We start from the raw sequence: 20313 nt of genomic DNA on the forward strand, positions 1-20313 counted from the left end.
TTCTAGGCCTGCATTCAGAAGACAATGAGATATCACGAGACTGCTCTGGAGAGAGGATGCTGCTGGCTAAAGAAGGGGGTGAATGAAGCAGCTCTTGATTTCTTTAAAACAGTAAGGCACCTGATGGAGGTAAGTGCTTTAAGGCTCACTTGCCTTGGTTTTGCTTTTCCTTTTCCTGTGGTACCCTTGTCCAGGATATCTGCCATTACTGTCAAACAGAAAGCAAAGCCTAAATCCTAAGAGTGGAAGTGAAGAGACAAGGTAGCCAGTTACTGGAGTCTGAGTAACTACCAATGGCAGTTGGTTTTGTTTGTTTGTGTTTGTTTTTAAATTGGAAGGGTGAGAACAAAGTGCCTACGCACAAAGCCCCTTGGCTTTTCTCAGACAACACTGCATTATGTGGAGATAGTTTTATAAATTCCTTGTCCTAGTCTTACTGTAATTTGTTATGCCATGTGTGGTCGCTATCCCTGGAAGATCTGTTCTTTTCTGAAGGGAAACAGAGAGAAGCATACACAGAGGGGAGAGGGAGGTGGGGGACTGAACTGGGAGAAGTGAAGGAAGGAGAAACTGTGATCAGGATGTAATATATGAAATAATAATAATAGTAATTTCCTTAGCCAAGAATTTTTCTTCCTGCTGGCCATAGCAGCTTAGGGTAAGTCTGGGTCTGGATGGGATCAAATAGGCCCAGAACCAAGTCTGGCCTCCCCATTGTTTTCTCTGCCAATGAACTGGAGTCAAGTGTTAGGAGAGGCTGCTATAGTTCTAGCTTCTCATTGGCTAACTCTTACATCTTACATTAACCCATCTCCATTATTTTATATTTTACCATGAGGCTTGTGGCCTACTGGCAAGGTTCCTGCTGGCAGCTCGCATCTTTCTCCACATGGCTTCTCCTTATTCCACCTACTCTCTTCTTCTATTCTGCTAAACCACTGGCCAAAACAGCTTTATTCGTTAACCAATAAAAGCAACACATATACAGAAGGACTTCCCACACCACTTCCCCTTTTCTGTTTAAATGAAAAGGAAGGTTTTAACTTTAACATAGTAAAATTACATATAACAAAACAGGTAATAGGTAAGAATTATAATTACAATATTTATGTCTACTTTATCTTTTATCATAACTAAGGAAAACTATAACTGTCCATTCTTCAACCCCATCAAAGACTCCAGAAGAATATAGTATTACCTAAGTAATCAGGAAGTGCATTGTAAGCAACTCCCAAAACTGTAGAATTCACAGAGACCTCTCACTGCCTGGACAGTCACCCAAAGTTCTTCTATAACATTGAGGCACCCATATTCAGCCTACTGGCCCATAGTATCTGGCAGACTTTTCATAAAGCAGGAAATTTCAAAGAGCAGAAATATGGATTTAGCTGGCACATGCCCATCTTCAGTCAAGTACCACCACAGGGTCTTGATGTTAAGTGACCCAGGGGCCAGACCAAGTGCACAGCTTTCCTGATTTCAGGAGTAGAAAATGGAAGGATAGTGGTGACAGTAACCTTCCCAGAGTATGTAGCTACTAGCAGGTGTCAAAAGAAAGGGAAGCTTAAAGGGAGAGGGGTACTGGAGAGCCATTAAGAATGTGTACTGCTCTTTCAGAGTGCATGACCCTGAATTCAGTTCTTAGCATCCATATACAGCAACTCACAACTGCCTCTTACTCCAGCTCCAGAGGATCCAGTGCCCTGTTCTGGCTTCTGTGGGTACTTGCACACACCTGCACATAGCCACATATGTGCACATAACAAACAACACCCTGACACACATGCATAACTCAAATAAAAAAGCAATGAGTTGAAATTTTCTAAAAAGCTTTCCTATGGAAAGGTGAAGAACAAGTTCTGTGCCCTCTCTTCTGGTGGGTGTTTGCTCTAGATCTGTGTTCTCAAACTGCTTCATGTGTGGGTTGCTAATTTCAAGTCTAGCAAGCAAACATATGAAATTTCTTTAGCAGCAGCTCTGTGCATTGCACTCACAAGACATGGACAGATTAAAGTGCTTAGGATAATGACAATCAAATGGAAGCCCCCTATTCCTTGTTCTAAGGGACTGGAACAGGAAACAAGGGCCCCAGAGCACCTGCGCTAGTGTTGAACAGGGTTGCTCTGGATTTGTTCACAATGGGAAGACCGCAGGTCCTGCCACACTGCTTCCTGTGCCACTATGTCTCTGCAGCAGTCAATCCACTCTAGGAACCTCACTCTCTAGGTATGAAACAAGAAAACACAGAAATCTGTATCTCTCATAGGACCTTAAAAGTCAAAAAGCCCCGGTAAGAAGCTCCGGTAGTTCCTCTACTATTGCTAGGAATCATGGGAAAGCAGCTTAATGGAGCCAGGAATTTTGAAGTTTTTTCCCCCATGATGGCAGTAGTGTTCTAGAAGTGTGTGCATTGTGAGCGCTTGTTTCCAGCCTTTTGTATCTGGAGGGGGTGGTGGAAGTGCCACCTGGAGACAGGGGCACCAGGAAATATGACTGTGGTCAAGTTTTGTCCAATAACTCAAGAGTTCAACAGTATTTCATTTTTAGTTCCCACCCCCAGATGGAACCAAGGCCTAAATTCATTATAATTCAGGTCTCTTCTTATCAGACGTGAAATATATTTATAGGGGACTTTGCTTTTGTTTTCCATAGTAGTCAACTTCATTCATTCAGTGAAGACCGGTAAAGGAAGCAGTTGCTTGAAGCCTGCAGAGCATCATATAATCCAATGGCCCCTTTTTCTTCTTAATTCACATTTTTTAAATTTTAAATTGTACTTATTAGGATTGTATGAGGATGGTGTGGTGTGTTTGTGCACACAGCATGGCATTTGTGGCCCAGAGTTAGTTTTCTCCTTCTACCCTTGTAAGGGTTTGGTTCTCAAACTCAGGTTGTTAGGCTTGTGTAGCAAGTGCTGTAACTACCATACCCTTTTGCCTGGCCCAGGCAAATGCCTTTTCCAATTAGTATAGACAGAATTGGGTTTTTAATTGGCTCCTCTCCCTCCCTTTGAATGCCCCTCCCACTCCAATAGGCTCCCTCAGCTTTTATGCCAGCTCAAGAGATGGGATCATAAACATCTGCCATCAAGCTAGACTGCTTTCTTTCCCATGCATGCCTTCAACTCCCATTTCAACATCCCAAGTTCTGGGATTAGAGGCCTCTGCCTCCAAGTTGGGCTCAGGCGATCTCTGACCTGGCACCTCCTCCATAACAAGCACAATTCCCTCCTCTGTATTAAAGTGTTGGAGGGAAGTGCCCCACAGCTGTCAGAATTTCTATCACAGGTTACTCGAGTTCTGTCTCATTTAACAAGAGGACATTCTCACTATTCTTCACTATTTCCTGCAATATCATAGGCTCTGTATGTACTTGTGTGTTTCATCTCTTTGGTATGATACTTAACACATTTTCAATAGCACATTAAAAAATAGTATTGGTCTAGAATTCAGAAAGTGTTGGTTTCTATTGCTATGATGAAACACCATGACCAAAAGCAAGAAAAAGTGGTTTGTTTTATTTGGCTTACACTTCCACATCATACTCCATACATAAGTCAGGGTAGGAGCCTGGAAGCAGGAGCTGATACAGAGGGCATGGAGGGGTGCTGCTTACTTGCTTGCTGCTCAGCCAGGACCCACAGCCCAGAGGTGGCACCACACAGTGGGCTAGGCACTTGGCCTATCAGTCATTAAGAAAATGCCTTTCAGTTCCCTCCTCTAGATGACTTTAGCTTGTGTCAAGTTGACATAAAACTAACCAGGACAGCTAGTGCACTAATCACGCAAAAAAAGCAGCACCAATAAGTAAATAAATACATAAAAACTTGCAAAGCAACTCATACTGGGGACTGAATATGATTGCTGCTCTTGAACAAGACACAAGTTAGGTTCCCAGCAGGCACGTCAGGTGGCTCACAGACAACTAACTCCAGCTCAAGATAACAAAACATTTTTGCCTGGGGAACCAAAGACATTCCTAGAATTGTTCCTTTGAAGATCCTTGCCCCTAAATTACCTAGCCAGCTCCAATCTCCTGATCTCACCATTTCTAAGAGTTAACTCTTAACTGGCAGTTAAAGAATTTTGACATCATTTTCAGGGCTTTGGGTGTGGTTGTTGAGTACCCTTTCAGTGTGCTTCCCTCAAGTAAGAAACCTAAAAAGTGTATAAATAAATTTAGCTATGTATAATGAGGAAGTCCTCCACTGGAGATGGGAGGCAAGGATTAAAGGCAAAAGAGAAGTTGGGTCTAGGGGTCTGGAGAGATGCTTTAGTGTTTAAGAACACTGGCTGTTCTTAAACTGGAGCATTTGATTTCCAGCACCTCCATAGTTGTTTACAACTGTCAATAACTCCAGTCTCGGGATCTGACACCCTCTTCTGGCTTCTGCAGGCATCATGTTGACCAAGGTTTTCTGTCCCACCCTATTTTACAGCCGTTAAGTCCGAAAGAATCACACAGAGGTCTACATTGGTTATAAACTGATTGGCCCATTAGCTCAGGCTTCTTATTTACTGATTTACTTACATTAGCCCATATTAATTATCTAAATTAGCCACGTGGCTTGGTACCTTTTATGTTGAGGCAGTCATATCTTGCTTCCTCTGAGGCTGGATCACAACCACAGACTGCGTTTCCCTCTTCCCAGCATTCTCATTGCCCACCCTCTACCTCTTGCCTGGCCGCCCTGTCTATATTTCCCGCCTGTCTACTGGCCAATCAGCATTTTATTAAAAATAATGCAGGTGACAAGTTAAAATAACATTGTCCCACAGCAAAGATAAAACACCCACATAAATAAGAAATGATATTTAAGTAGCACATGGAGGTTAGAACAGTATCCGTCTCTCTCAACTGTAGGTTCCCATGTGCGTGCTACAGTGTTAAAATTGACCAGAAGTTTGAAGTCTTCTGTCTACCCAGCATTCTCCTCATCAAAAGCATTAGTCAGAAATGGTTTTCTAAAAATATCTCCCATAGGTTATAAGCCTAATGTCTGGTATGATCCAAATATATCCTATACATAATTATACATATTAATAATTTTGTGTAGTTATTAAATATATGTATATATTTATATAACTTTTAATTATAGTTTACTACTTGTTTAAGACTATACACATGACCCAAAATAACTTTCCTTTTACTTTTAAAGCCTGTTGAGTATCTGGTCTTCCTTCGGAGACCCTCAGACTCTTAGCTTCTTTTTTCTTTATTTTTACCACTTGTACCACCTGTTGCACACAAGTAACAAGGCATTGCTGACAACATTCTTTTGAAGCATTGAGGAGATTTTCTTTTGTATGGACTCTTCTGTTCATAGAATGTAAGAATGCTAATGTACACTGGTGAGAGTCCACCTTGTAGGCTCTCCATAGCTTCTCTGATCAGGAAGACAGGTGACTTGCCAGAGTTGTAAGCCCTTTGAGGGAAAGGGCCAAATTACAGTCCCATTTAACCACTCTGTCCACATTAGTATAGGCTTCTAATTATGATTATTAAAAACCCAGGTCAGCTACACCATTCTTGTATCTAAGTTTGCCAAAAGTCAAACCTAAATAAGTCTTGAGTAGACAATTTTGATTGTTTGACTCAGTCCTTGTGAATACTACCAAAAGCATATCATTAACTTAAGAGAATTCTATTGATTTAAATAGGTTTAGGCTGGTCTTTGACATTAGAAATTTTAATCTTACATATAACCTAGACCTTTCCCATGTTGGAAACATCCAATGATCTTCATTTAGGACTAAGCTTCCACATCCTTTTAATATTTCATCTCTTCTACTTATGAGTTCCCTTTTATTTCTTTCTTTAATATGACAGTAACATCTTATTGATTAAATGATAGTTGGATCTAAACTATATGCATAAAACATAATAAAGATTAGCTATGTACATATTGTTGACATGGCTTTGTAAATTCCCAGGCAAACCTCATAGAAAAGACAAGAGACTCAAAGATCTTTTTTATACTCTGTATGGTCCAAAGAGTGATCTACCATTCCTGTGCTTTTGGTGTTCTGTGAGTGTAGGTACCATATAGAAACAGACCAACAGGTAGATAGCAAACCATCATCAAATCAATGTTTCTAACATTCTTCAGAAATCAACTGAAGAAGGCCTGTTAGAACTGTGATGCTGGTGTTACTGAGGGTTTGCAGATGAAGTCCTTTCTGGGAATGAGTACCCCATTACCTGTGTTCTTCACAGACATCTTCCTGTTAGAGATTAAACAATAGGAACCTCTGTTGGAAATAAGTTTACTCTTAGCTCTTCCTTAAGGATACAGTGCCTTTACTCTTGGGCTGTTTCATTGCTCTCTCTTCCCTAAGTGCCTAGACTGACCAAGGACAAGAGGTTTAGGAGCATACTTTCAATCATGCTTGGATCTTAAGTAGGAAGGCCAAGTCCCACTTCCAGAGCCAGCTTCTCCGTGAGCTCAGACAGCATAGGATACTATACCAATACACTGTATACAGCAAAGGTATTTGTCCCCCTGTAAAATGCTTGCTTTTCTAAAGTATTAGAGAAAGAATACAGTGGTGTGTGATGGACAAATGGAGTCTGTTGATGACAGCCTGAATCGAAAATGGCTGTCCTCATAACCAGTATAGATTTCTAATGAGTCTTAAACATTTCTTGAGTCTTGCTTTGGGACTGGGGATGGACAAGAAATATTTTCTCCTTTTGAAGGAGAGGCTGAAAGAATATTAGTATTAAACAGTAACAAAAAGGAACATTTGGAATTATGAAGTTTTTGGTAGAGATATCATTTAGCATTTACATACCAATCCCAATTCCCACTCCTTCCCCTCCTCCATCCCCCACACTCTACCCCTTCCTCAGAGAGGGTAAGGCACTTTGCTTTGAGAAAGGTTCAAGGCCCTCTCAATTATATCTAGTCTGAGCAAGGTATCCATCCAAAGAGAACAGGTTCCCAAAAAGCCAGTACAAGCAGTAGGGATAAATCCTGGTGCCACTGCCAGTGGGCCTTCAGTCCACCCCAGCCATACAACTGTCACCCACATTCAAAGGGTTTGGTCCTATACTGGTTTCTTCCCAGTCAAGCTAAAGTTGGTGAGCTCCCATAGCTCACATAAACTGTTTCAGTGGGTGTGCCCATAATGGTCTTGACCTCTTTGCTCGTATTTTCACTCCTCCCACTCTTCAACTGAACTTTGGGAGCTCAGTCTAGTGCTCTGCTGTGGGACTCTTGTCTATTTCCATCAGTTACTGGATGAAGGTTCTATGTTGATATTCATCAGACTGACTACAGGGCAAGTAAAGATCATGCCCCCTCTCCTCTATTGCTTAGGGTCCTAGCTGGGGTCATCCTTGTAGAGTCCTGGAATTTATCTAGTGCCAGGTTTCTTGTTTGCCCGATGATGGCTCCCTCAATCAAAATATTCCAGTCCTTCCTCCATCTCAATTATCCTATTCCCTTAAGACCCACCCTCTCACCCTCCCCTTCTCCTTCTGCCCTCTTTGCCTCCCCCTCCCCCCTATTTTGTCAGGAAATCTTGTTTATTTCCCCTTCCCAGGGACATCTATATACATTTTTCTTAGGTGTGACGTGAAGGGCCTGCTTGTTGGGGTTTCTGTCCCGCCAGATATCCCACAGCTGGCAAGCCCCAAACAAAATCACGCAGATATCTCCATAAGTTATAAAACTGATTGGCAAATTAGCTGAAGCTTCTTGTTAACGTTTGTAGCTCATATTAACCCATTGTTCTTATCTCCTTAACCACATGGCTCTTTACCTTTCTCAGCCTGGCAGATTACATCTTGCTTCTTCTGTGGTCTGGGCAGGACTGGGAGAAATGGGCTTCCTCCTTCCCAGAATTCATCTGTTTCCATCTACTTCCTGTCTGATCCACCTATACTTCCTGCCTGGCCAATCAGCGTTTATTTAAAACATGATTGACAGAATACAGACAATTCTCCTGCACCACTAAGGGTTCACATTGTTAATTAGCTTCGTTAGAAATACCAATGGCAATGGGTTTTTGATCCTACTGTAGCTATTGGTTTCGTGGATGCTCACCTTACTAGACCTGGATGGAGGTGGGTGGTCCTTGATCTTCCCACAGGGCAGGGAACCCTGATTGCTCTTTGGGCTGACGTGGGAGGGGGACTTGATTGGGGGAGGGGGAGGGAAATGGGAGGCGGCAGTGGGGAAGAGACAGAAATCTTTAAGAAATAAGTAAATAAATAAATAAATAAATAAATAAATAAATAAAAGATCGCACACCCCCGCCCCCCCCCAAAAGAAATACCTTTAAACACGGAAACTACCTCAAGCCCGATGCTGAGGCACTACTACTCAGGGATACACATCTAGATTTTGTCTCTCAAAATAAAAACAAAACAAAGGTGTTCTATGAACTTTAAGTGCTTGCCCCCTTTTATGCCTTTATTCACCAAATCAATGCTATGGTGGAGTCAAAATGATATTCTAGCCAATTAGTTGACTAAAGTAAATCATACCACCAAGGCTAAAGTGAACTGTAGCTACATGTCGTAGCTTCTTTTCTTGCTCAAGATGAGGAAGAGTCAGGAATTCTCAAGATCTATACTAACACAAGAGAATACATAAAACACCAAGTTATTTTCCGTGCAGCTTACCTGAAAGGGAAGGACTGGCCTAAAGGTCTTAGAAAATTAGGCTGGGGCGGGGGGGGGGGGGGGGGGGGGGGGGACATATCATTTCCAAAGGATTTAGGAGAGGCCTAGACACTAATGGTACTTAAAGAGGAGGAGCCTGCAAAGACGACCCTTGGACAAAAATACTGATATAGGAAGGCATTAGGACTACCAACTGGTATCCTCAAGTTTGGAAAAAACAAATGTATGTTCCTGGGGTCCTTGCCAACTACTCAGTTCCCTTGGAGCCACATGCAAGCTTTCTCCTGAAATCACCATGCCCTTGCGGGAGGGGGGGTTCCTTTCTGGATTCCTCAGTCTTGTTAAATCAGCCAGTTGTTCCCAATGGAAATTTAATGCTAAAACACACTTCAGAGAAATTAATTTTTACAGAGACTCCAAGCTTGGGGCTGGAGGAATGGTTCAGTTTTATGCACTGCTCCTGTGGAGGGTGTGTCTGAATTGATTTAATAATGTACACATTATTGAAAATAACAAAACAGTAATAAATATAAACTTTCTTAATCTAAAAAAAAAAAAAAAACCGGAATCTCCACCCCTCCAATGCCTCTGCCTACATGTCTAGGCAACTGTGCACTTGGTTCTGGTCACGTTGTCACTAGACTACACTAGTGCATAAGGCCTCATGCTACTCATAGAGGAAAATATTGTAATGATTTGTGGAGTCTGGGATCAGTTCCCACAGCTTCAGCCTTTCAAGGAACTTCTAGAGACTTGCATGGAATAATGTATCTGAGGGGATTTGTTAAACTTGTACGCAGGATACCAGGATTGCTCCATAAGCTTCAAGGAGTTGACTCTGCTCCAGCCCTGCCAAGTTGAGAGAAAAAAAAAATCCCAAAAGAACCTTTTTTTCCTCAATCTTAAAAAGAGTGAGTTTATCTAAACATTTACCATTTGGTTTCCATTTGCTATCAATAGCAAATTAGGATATATTAGCAAATTAGATATATTAGTAAAGGCTAGAATTTTATCCCAGTACCAAAACTATGAAAAAAAAAAACGAACTGAGGCCTAAGGCACCCACTAATCTAGAACCATCTTTTCAAAGACTTAGTATACACACAACCAAGTCTTCTGATTTCTGCACAGCAGCCTTCTATCCCGAGGGCTTCTACAAAGTATCAGATTTTCTGGTGGTTCTGAGGGCAAACCTAGAGGTTCCGACCTAGGAAGGAAGCGGAAATGCTTAACCACAGGATTAGAGAAGAACAAATAATGTTTCTCATCCAGATTTACTTCCCAGTATTCTCCATATTCAGTCCTTTGGCACCCAGGAATTAGGCTGGCATTCTTCTTTTTTAAACTTAATTACATTGTATTTTATCTCTAAAAAGTTCTAATTTCTGGGCAGCTTCTGATATTGATGTAAAAATTGCAGCTCTCACCTTAAAGGGAATAAGATATCTTTTTATTTTTAATCTTGAGCCATTCTGAGTGGCCATGACCCAGTTTAATGGGACTTTTAAAATAGTTTAACAGAACAAAGTCAGTCATAATCAAGACTACTTTCAAATATGTTGGATGCATCAGAGAAGTGGGTTTGTTGGGTCCACAGGGGTCACACAAAAATGGGGACAGACCCACAAAGTCTAATAAACAAGAAGCAAACTTTATTCGAGAAACCAGATTCCAGGAAGAAAAAATAAAATAAAATAAAATAAAAAATCTCCTTAGGGCACAAAAGCTTATCAGCTAGCTGAGACCACAGCCAGAGATTTTAAGGCTGTAGCAGAGGGCTGTATTTTTAACTCCTTTTATAGCAAGCATTAGGCAATAACAAGAGAATTTTTACAATCTCAAGGTAAAACTCAAATACAAATTGCCCTTCTTTGCAATTTCCATTAACAGTTTTTCAGGCAAACTAGTGTTTGTACTTAATTTATTATCTTCCCTGGTATCCCTTGATAGTGTTTACCAAGGCTCTGTCTGCACCTCCCCTGACAAGGCCAGTTTCACATAGCATGGAAGGGTATGGGACAATATAAAACCAAAAAGTCAAAAAGTCACGTACATCATTTAAAAGTTAACTCAGCTCGCATCAATTTCTGGTCATAAGTGGCATCTGCGCCACCTGGAAACTGTGATCAGGCAAGGGGCTGAGGATTTAAAAAAAAAGAGACATTGGTCACTCTTGAAACAAGAATGCCATTGTATTGTATTCCAGGACAGTTTATATAGTGCTCTCCTTGACTAATAGCCATGCCCTAGCTCTCTGGATTTTTCAGCTGCAAGCCCACCAGAAACCACTCCCCTGACATCAGGAACTCATGATGGTCTTGTGCTCAGAATAGCTGTAGCATAGGAAAACAAGTTGCTTACTCAGGCAGGCAAGGGGTCATAGAAAGTTCAGGGTCTGAGGGTCTGCATTCCCCAACACTCAGTTTGTCAAAGCTGACCATCAATTTGTAGAGGGATGCTTCACTTTTGTGAACAGAGCAGCAGTTGTAAAGCAACCTGCTGTTACTTAATTACTTAAGCTGCTGACAGCCCGCTATCATTTCTAGGCTTACAGCTTTATATTTCTTTACTTTTACATTCTTATTTCTGGAATCTACATTTTTATATTCTTATTCGTGGACCCTCAGGTTCAAGATGGTGAGAGTTGGACTACAAAGGGTCCATTCAAAAGTCTACAAAGTGTCTGTTCAAAAATAGAAAAAGCACACTGTATCTTCCAAAAACATTTTTAAAAAGGATCGAATGGTTAAAAGTGGCAACTAAATTCTGTCACCCAGATGTGTGTGGCCTGAGAGCTTTCAATGCAATCCATTCTTATACAATCACTATTCATTAACATCTGTTTAGTTCTTAAAATGGATATGCATGTTACCCAGAAATACATTCAAACAATCTTCAACACTGATAGACAACATAAGGGCATACCTTTCCCCAAACTCAGGCATCTCCTTAACTGTGGACATATATTAACATATTTCTGTATTTTAGTTGAAAAGATAGTTGAAAGAGTGATAAAATATGGGGCTTGCTTGATTTTCATATGTGAAAATTAATATTATATTAATTGCTCATCTTCAAATTCCGAGTGAAATGTAGGATTGATTACCTATTCAATTTCTGTAAAAAAGAAAAAATTCATTTGGGATTTTAAGGCTCAAAGTGAATCTACACTCTCTGTCTCCCACACACCCTAGGGCCCCACCCCCACCCCATTCCTACACACACACCTACCTATGCCCTCCAAGCACTCCCTTCCTACACGAAAACACACCCTTCCACACCCACCATGACCATACCCCACAAGATTGCCATAAGTTTTTTTGAGACAGCGTTTCTCTTGTAGCTTGGGAGCCTGTACTGAAACTAGTTCTTATAGACCAGGCTGTCCTTGAACACACATAGATCTGTTTCCCTCTGCCTCCTGAGTGCTGGGATTAAAGGCAAAAAACCACCACCACCCAGCCTGCCTTAAATTCTTTGACAAAGTCTCACTCTCTAGAGCAGGAGCCATCTAGACTGGAGAGTTTGCATTTGTCTTGGAGTTTTTTCCCATTTCTCAAGTCCAAACTTGATAGAACACTCTCCCAGCCTGCCTTAAATTCTTTGACAAAGTCTCACTCTCTAGAGCAGGAGCCATCTAGACTGGAGAGTTTGCATTTGTCTTGGAGTTTTTTCCCATTTCTCAAGTCCAAACTTGATAGAACACTATCCCAGCCTGCCTTAAATTCTTTGACAAAGTCTCACTCTCTAGAGCAGGAGCCATCTAGACTGGAGAGTTTGCATTTGTCTTGGAGTTTTTTCCCATTTCTCAAGTCCAAACTTGATAGAACACTATCCCAGCCTGCCTTAAATTCTTTGACAAAGTCTCACTCTCTAGAGCAGGAGCCATCTAGACTGGAGAGTTTGCATTTGTCTTGGAGTTTTTTCCCATTTCTCAAGTCCAAACTTGATAGAACACTATCCCAGCCTGCCTTAAATTCTTTGACAAAGTCTCACTCTCTAGAGCAGGAGCCATCTAGACTGGAGAGTTTGCATTTGTCTTGGAGTTTTTTCCCATTTCTCAAGTCCAAACTTGATAGAACACTTTCAGTATCCCAACCCTGGGTTCAGGTCCCTTGATCTCCAGGTTCTATGAGGAGTTGCACCAGTTTCCAGGGTACACCTGCTTTCTGCTGTCTCCCAGTCTAGAACACAATGAGCTTCAGCTTGGCAGCCAGTCCTCTTCCTGGCTGGGGCTTATGGGAAAGAAACATTGGCTGTACTGTATCTGTTAAAACTGAAGCCTCTTAGGGGCAGTAGTGCTCTAGATAAGCTCAGTGGCGCCATCTTGCATCCTCTTCTCCCGCCCATTTTGTCTGAAAAAAAAAAAGAACAAAGAAAGATAAATGCCTTAGTGAACTAGTTTACAAGGCCACCATTTTACTCTTGATTTTCCTAATCCAAGCCAAAGATCGAAAACTACCTCTCATCATCTTTGGTCTACATAAATTCTCTCTGCATTGCATAATTACCTCGATGATATTTATCCAGGAAGTAAGGAAAAAGGAAAAGGAAAGCACTTGAGCCCTGGAAACATCTGTGAACAATCACAAATCTACTTGTTCCTTTATGTGTATTCAAGCACTGTTTTCCAGTGATCCTGTGCCTCCCAACACACACCTGGCCAGTCTGCAGTACTGAGGCTGGAATAATTCATCTAGGCCCTTTATTAATTTAAAGAAACAGTCTTACAATCAAGTTTCACCACTGAGTTACAGCACCAACCCTTGATTTATGTATATATTTATTCCCTTTTTGATACTGGGGATTGAGCCTAGTGCCTATAACAAAACAAGCAAGTACTCGACCACAGAGATACACACCCAGCCCCCCCCCTTTTTTTTTCGAGACAGGGTTTCTCTGTGGTTTTAGAGCCTGTCCTGGAACTAGCTCTGTAGACCAGGCTGGTCTCGAACTCACAGAGATCCGCCCGCCTCTGCCTCCCGAGTGCTGGGATTAAAGGCGTGCACCACCACCACCCGGCAGCCCTTTTTCTTTTGAAGCAGATATATATAAAAAGTAGATGGAATGAAAGACCCAGGCAAACATGGGGGCTTAGTATTTAATTTGACATAGGCTTTCCCTAAGGTAGTTCAGGTGAGCCTCAAATTACAAGAATTGAACTGTTTTAAGCTCCCAAAGTGCTGAGATAACATGTTTCTGCCACCATGTCAACATAAAATACACAGCTCCCCTCTTTTCCTTTTTCCACCAGACAGGGTTACTCTGTAGCTTTGGAGCCTGTCCTGGAACTAGCTCTTGTAGACCAGCCTGGCCTCGAATTCACAGGGATCGGCCTGCCTCTGCCACCCAAGTGCTGGGATTAGAGGTGTGACCACCACTGCCCAGCTCAGACACACAACTCCCATCTTAAAGGAAACAAGAGATAGTTTATTCTGGAGCCAATCTGAGTGACAATGGCCACCTGTAAACATAGATTGAGTTTGTTCCAGATTCTGTGTTCTAACATGGAAGCAGTTTCACAGGATTTTTATAGCTTTACAGAACAAAATCATAAGTCAAGGCAAGTATGAAATACATTAGTGGGTACACCAGAGAGGTGTGAACAAGAAGATGGGGAGAGCATCTTGGGCCTATAAGTTAATAGCTTCTAAGAGGTTTTATACTTCACACCTATATAAAGATTTGAGGAGACAGGGTTTACATGATGTGAAAAAGAATTTGTAAAAAAAAAAAATGTGTCTCTACTAAAGCTCATAAGAACTACAGTAATGTGAAGAGGCTGGAACGTTGAAGGCCCAGGGCCCAATAACAATTTACCTCAGACTTTGTGCCCAAAATAGCCATACATTGGCCATCTGTCTCTTAGATCTAACATCCAATAAATAACAAGCATAATCTGTCTTAGTTAGGGTTTCTACTGCTATGATGAAACATCATGACCAAAAAGCAAGTCGGAGAGGAAAGGGCTTCTTAGGCTTACACTCCAGCATTGCTGTCCATCACTAAAGGAAGTAAGGTCAGGAACCAGTGGGCAGGAGCTGATACAGAGGCCATGGAGAAGTGCTGCTTACTGGCTTGCTAAACCTGCTTTCTTATAGAACCATGGACCACCAGCCCAGAGATAGCACTATCCTCAATGGACTAGGCCCTCCCCCAGCTGATCACTCATTGAGAAAATGCCTTTCAGCTGGATCTGATGGAGGAATTTCGTCAACTGAGGATCCTGCTTCTGATTGACTCTACCTGTGTCAAGTTGGTAGAAAAAGCAAGCCAGTACACCAAACCAAACTAGTGTGCTTTTTTTCTTAACTGCTAAGCCACACCTGGAGCCTTTTTTCTCATGTACTTCTCTTAAATTCTTACCATAAAATTTGATATTTAGAGCTGTGCATGCAAGCACTTAACAGTGATTCCCACCATAATAGTGTTCAGGAAGGATGATCAAAGGTTGGCTGACCTGAAGGGACACGATTGACAACTAATTAAGGACACACATGACCTATGACAAGAAATAGTTAAACTACAAACCCCAATACTACAGAAAAGTCAGTGAATAAACACTATAGATTAAAACAAATTGAAATTTTAAAGCCCAACTCAAGTTGAAATTATAGGTGCATTTTATTACCCTATTATACATGAATGCAATACATGAGTTCGTGGTATAGATTATTAGATGCAGGCTACTCAGTGAGCAGAGTTCTTTAAATTATTAAGATTGGCAGGGTTCCAGAGAGAGAATATAAAAATTAACGAAATCAGAAATGAAAAGGGGGGTCATAACAACCGACATGGCATAAATCCAGAGAGATAATCATTAGGTCATATTTTGAAAACCTGTACTTCACAAAAATTGGAAAATTTAAAGGAAATGGACATCTTTCTGGATAAATACCAAGTACCATAATTAAATCAAGACCAGATAAATTAAAGAACTATTACTGCTAAAGAAATACAAACAGTCATTAACAGTCTCCCAACCAAAAAAACAAAACAAAACAAAAGTCAAGGACCAAATGGTTTCAGTGCAGAATTCTATAAGATTTTTCAAAGAAGAAATAATACCAATACTCCTCAAGTTGTTCTACAAAATAGAAACAGAAGGAACACTGCCCAACTTGTTATGACACTATAATTAACCTGATAAACAAACCATATAAAAATATTACTAAGAAAGAATTACAGACCAATAACACTGATGAACATTGATGCAAAAATGCTCAATAAAACACTAGCAAACAGAATCCAAGAACACATCAGATAAATCATCCACCATGATCAAGTTGGTGTCATCACAGAGATGCCTGTATGGTTCAACATACAAAAATCTGTCAGTGTAATTCACCATATAAACAACCTGAAAAATAAAAACCTCATTATCATCTCATTAGAAACTGAAAAAACCTTCAACAAAATACAACATACCTTCATGGAGAGAGCAGGGATACAAGAAACATACCTAAACATAATAAAGGCAATATACAGCAAGCTAACAGCCAACATCAAACTAAAAGGAAACTCATAGTGATCCCACTGAATTCAGGAACAAGACAAGGTTGTTCAATATATTTTGAGCTTTTGAGGTCGTAGATAGAGCAATAAGACAACAAAAGGAGATCGAGGGGATACAAATCAGAAAAGAAGTCAAACTCACACTATTCACAGTCGATAATGATAAGTGATCCCAAAAATTCTACCAAGGAACTTCTACAACTCATAAACAGCTTCAACAATGTAGCAGGATACAAGATTAACCAAAAACAACAACAACAACAAAAAACAATAGCCTACCTTTATACAGATGATAAAAGGACTGAGAAAGAAATCAGAAACATCACGCTTCACAATAGCCACAGATAACATAAAATACCTTGGGCTAACAATAACCAAACTAGAGAAAGACCACTATGACAAGAACTTTAAAACTTTGAAGAAAGAAATTGAAGAAATGGAAAGATCTAGCATGCTCTTGGGTAGATAGAATTAACATAGTAAAAAATCTTACCAAAAGCAATCTATAGATATAATGCAAAAGCTAGCAAAAGACTTAATAGACCTTGAAAGAACAGTACTCAGCTTCATATAGAAAAGCAAAAAGCCCAGGATAGTCAAAATAATCCTGTACGATAAAGAAACTTCTGGAGGCATCACAACCTGACTTCAAACTCTAGTTCAGAGCTACAAGGCTGAAAACAGCCTAGTATCAGCATAAACAGACAGGAGGACCAATGGGACTGAATAGAAGACCCGGGTATTAATCCACATATTAAACACTTAATTTTTGACAAAGAAGCAAAAAAAATGGAAAAAAGAAAGTATATTTAACAAATGGTGCTGGCAGAACTGGATATCAACATAGGAGGAGGTCAAAAGGAAGGGGAGAGGAAGGGAGGGGAGGTTTACTTTGTTTCTAAACCCGTCTTTATTGTGTGAAAAATTAAAATAAAATAAATATTGCATAACCATTAAGGACATCATTAAGTACTTAATGTGGTGGAAATGAACAGTTAAAACAAGGAAACAGGAATATTCTACATTACTCAAGAAAATGAGTTGGAAGACAATGACTACAGTTATGCCTTAGATTGATTTCACATGGAAAATGAGACAAAAATAAAATACTACTAAAACAGTTGCAACATAGGAAAACTAAGGGCAGTCAGAATTGAGGCCAAAACCAGGCCCTAGGGCATAAAAGCCAATTATTGGATCACCCAGGTAGAGCCATTGACCTGCATGGATTGACTTCATATTACTTTCCTTCTGAATCTCAGGGAAAATCTTTATTGTGTAAATATTACAAGAAAAACAGTACCAGAAAATTTTAATTATGCTAAGAAGCGGGAAAAGTGAAAAATAGTGAAATGCAAAACATCTTCCATAAAAGGAGAAAACCATTTCTACAGCCTTGGCTAAATTTGACCCTCAGTTTAGATAAATGCATAAAACAAGACAACCTTTTCAAACTACTCAGCTGGGCAAAACTCTAGGCAGCCATCTTTTCTGGGACCTGTGTCTCAGGGTGGCGTTTTTTTCAGACAAGAAGGGCGGGAGACCAGCGCGCACCAGGTCCTTCATGGAGCTCTACTGCCATCATCAGGATGGAGTTTCACAACTCACATCGCCACTAAGCTAAGCTTCCTTCCCATGATTCTTAGCCATGGCGGAAGATGGAGGTTACAGAGAACTATAACTGTACATGCCGACTCGAGTTCTGTAACTTCTCTCCAGGCCCAAACAGATAAATGGACTGCAGAGTTTTCTCACCAGAATCTGGAGAATGGGGCGCCTTCCAACCCTAGGGCACTAGCTAGTAGATTCCTATTGCAAGGGAGCAGTGCAAACCCTGCCCCCCACTACCTGTTCCTGGATCTCAGGACAGCTGTGCCCTAGTAACTGGGCACTAGGACAATAAGGTCTATATTAAGTCTCTGAAGGATCCCATGATTCCAGTCTGCCTACACGAAGGGGGCGAGAATGGACAGAAATAGGCTTGAGGAAGCAGTGCATACTTGCGCAAGGATAAACGAAACACATTCCACATGATGGCACTGTTGCCCCATTGCAAAGAGGGCAACATTCATGCATTGCTCTGCTCCCGCCCTTCCAGTATGAAAAAACCTACAATACAAAGGCAGAGTGCAAAACTGTGACAGGCAGAACTTCTTTAAAAGGGAGAAGTGATTTATTGAGAGCTTAGCTTCCATTTTAATTTCCTAATTTTCTGTTAATGTCACAATTGGCAGCTCTAGACCTTCACAGGAACCCACCATCAAAGCACAAAAGACAAAAATCTTAAGAAGGGAAGATGCAAAGTATAAATTCCACCCAGAGGGATCACAGGGCTGTACCTATAAACTTTTGTCCTATAAATCACACTAAATATCTAATAAACTTCTGTCCAAATTGAACCATGTTATCCATTGCTCCTCATACCTTTCTTTTTGGGAGAATTTGAGGTGACATTAACACGCAGTTTTAATGTCAATGTAAGCATGGATAACAAGGAAAGTAGGAACAAAATTTGCCAAATGAAATTGTGCACTACTTTAAGTATTATTCAGTATGAATTTGTGAGAAGTTTTCTTCAAAACTATACAAAGTTTGAAAGGCCTTTCTTTAATTTAAAGCCAGGTCTGTTGGTGCAGGCATCTCTGAATCTTTTCTTAAGTTAAGTTGTCCCCTCAAAGTAGTAAGTGGATTTGTTTCCTCCACTGAGCATGCCAGGTTACATCAATTCCCTGTCCAAGCCTCTTGGGTGGGGCCTGTCTCTCCTTACAAATTCTACCCTTGAGGGATAAGATAACTGAAGATCATGACCTTACTCAGTCAACAGAGTAACTTCTTTTTTTAAAAAAAGATTTATTTATTATGCATACAATATTACTCCTGCATGTATACCTCTATGCCAGAAGAGGACACCAGACCTCATTTCAGATGGTTGTGAGCCATTATGTGGTTGCTGGGAATTGAACTCACGACCTCTGGAAGAACAGCCAGTGCTCCTAACCTCTGAGCCATCTTTCCAGCCCCTCAGAGTAACTTCTTCCTGTAGCATATGTGAACAAAAAAAAACAGAGACCAACAGTCATACAATATGCAGAAAGTAACAAACTTTAAAATACTCAACCTTAAGAAGGAAGGAAGGAAGGAAGGAAGGAAGGAAGGAAGGAAGGAAGGAAGGAAGGAAAAAAAGAACAAACTCTTCATGAAATCTTCCCCACCCCACCCCCAGGGCTCAGGAGCTCTCAGGAGAGAAGATGGATAGAGTGGTTTAAGAGTCAGAGGGGATGGAGGATGCCACTAAGGCCTTCTGGGCACAACATGGCTACAACACATATCAACTCAGACACTGAGACAGCATGCACAAGGCCTACATGGGACTGCTCAAGATGGGGTCCTGGAGCTGAAAGGAGAAGTTGACAAACAATTCCAACCCTAAGCCCAAAACTGTTTTCCATTGACAGCCAGTTGGAAATGCAAAATTAGCTTTCCTCAACAGAAGCACACTGGTGAGACAAACATTAAGGCATGCGCCCCATGCCTAATAGTAGATGGCCAATACAAAATGAACTCAATGACAGATCTGGAGGTTCTTTGGCTCATAATAATCTCAGGGCATTTAAAACACACACACACACCCAAAAATTACACATTCTGTTTCATATATTATAGCTTCCTGTTTTGGGATTTTGTGGAATTCTTGTGTGTGCACATGTGTGTCTCTGTGTAAGTTTTTCTTTAGCTCCTTTTCTTCTTCATTTGTTTTGTCATAATCCATTGCTTTATTTTATTACTATTCTTTAGATGTTTGTTTTCTAATAAGATCCTATAATATATAAAACTACCTGATGTTGGAGTTATAGGAGTCTATGTAGTTCATTAATAAATGTGAATATAATATGAAGACTTGAGCACAGGTACTAGAATCAGGCTTCAGAAATGGCAATGTTCTCTTAAAAATGTGGAATCTTAACTACACGGGCAACATCAAAGCATTGAAAACATGTGATGTTTAGTTAATTTTCTTGGCCTCAAGAATGGATTCTCAGGCCGGCTATGGTGTTGGTGGTGGTGGTCTGGTGCAGGCCTTTAATTCCAGCACCAGGGAGGCCAAGGCCAGGGGATCACTGAGACTTCCAAAGCAGCCTGGTCTACTAGGTGAGTTCCAGGACACTT

General features: G+C 40.8%; 2 long non-coding RNA genes across 26 annotated transcripts in view; one reads left to right on the plus strand and one right to left on the minus strand.

Annotated features, from left to right (window-relative positions):
• The window catches only part of LOC126494079 (uncharacterized), a 48212-nt gene that overhangs the window by 9822 nt on the left and 18077 nt on the right, over positions 1-20313 (plus strand). For all 13 annotated transcript variants that reach the window (XR_007589941.1, XR_007589943.1, XR_007589937.1 and 10 more), the window contains one exon: positions 7-129. This is a non-coding gene — a long non-coding RNA (uncharacterized lncRNA). The remainder of the gene's footprint in view (positions 1-6; positions 130-20313) is intronic.
• LOC126494078 (uncharacterized) overlaps positions 10262-20313 on the minus strand; it is a 61812-nt gene continuing 51760 nt past the window's right edge. For 4 of the 13 annotated variants that reach the window (XR_007589934.1, XR_007589924.1, XR_007589927.1 and 1 more), the window contains one exon: positions 10262-12986. This is a non-coding gene — a long non-coding RNA (uncharacterized lncRNA). Of the gene's footprint in view, positions 12987-14997; positions 15092-18146; positions 18256-18529; positions 19184-20313 lie in introns of those variants that run through there. The other 9 variants (XR_007589928.1, XR_007589929.1, XR_007589932.1 and 6 more) reach the window with 8 other exon arrangements.

Source organism: Alexandromys fortis, unplaced genomic scaffold (genome assembly GCF_014885135.2).
Source record: "Alexandromys fortis isolate MF-2015 unplaced genomic scaffold, M_Fortis_MF-2015_v1.1 scaffold_314, whole genome shotgun sequence".
In the NCBI taxonomy this organism is placed as follows: Eukaryota; Metazoa; Chordata; class Mammalia; order Rodentia; family Cricetidae; genus Alexandromys; species Alexandromys fortis.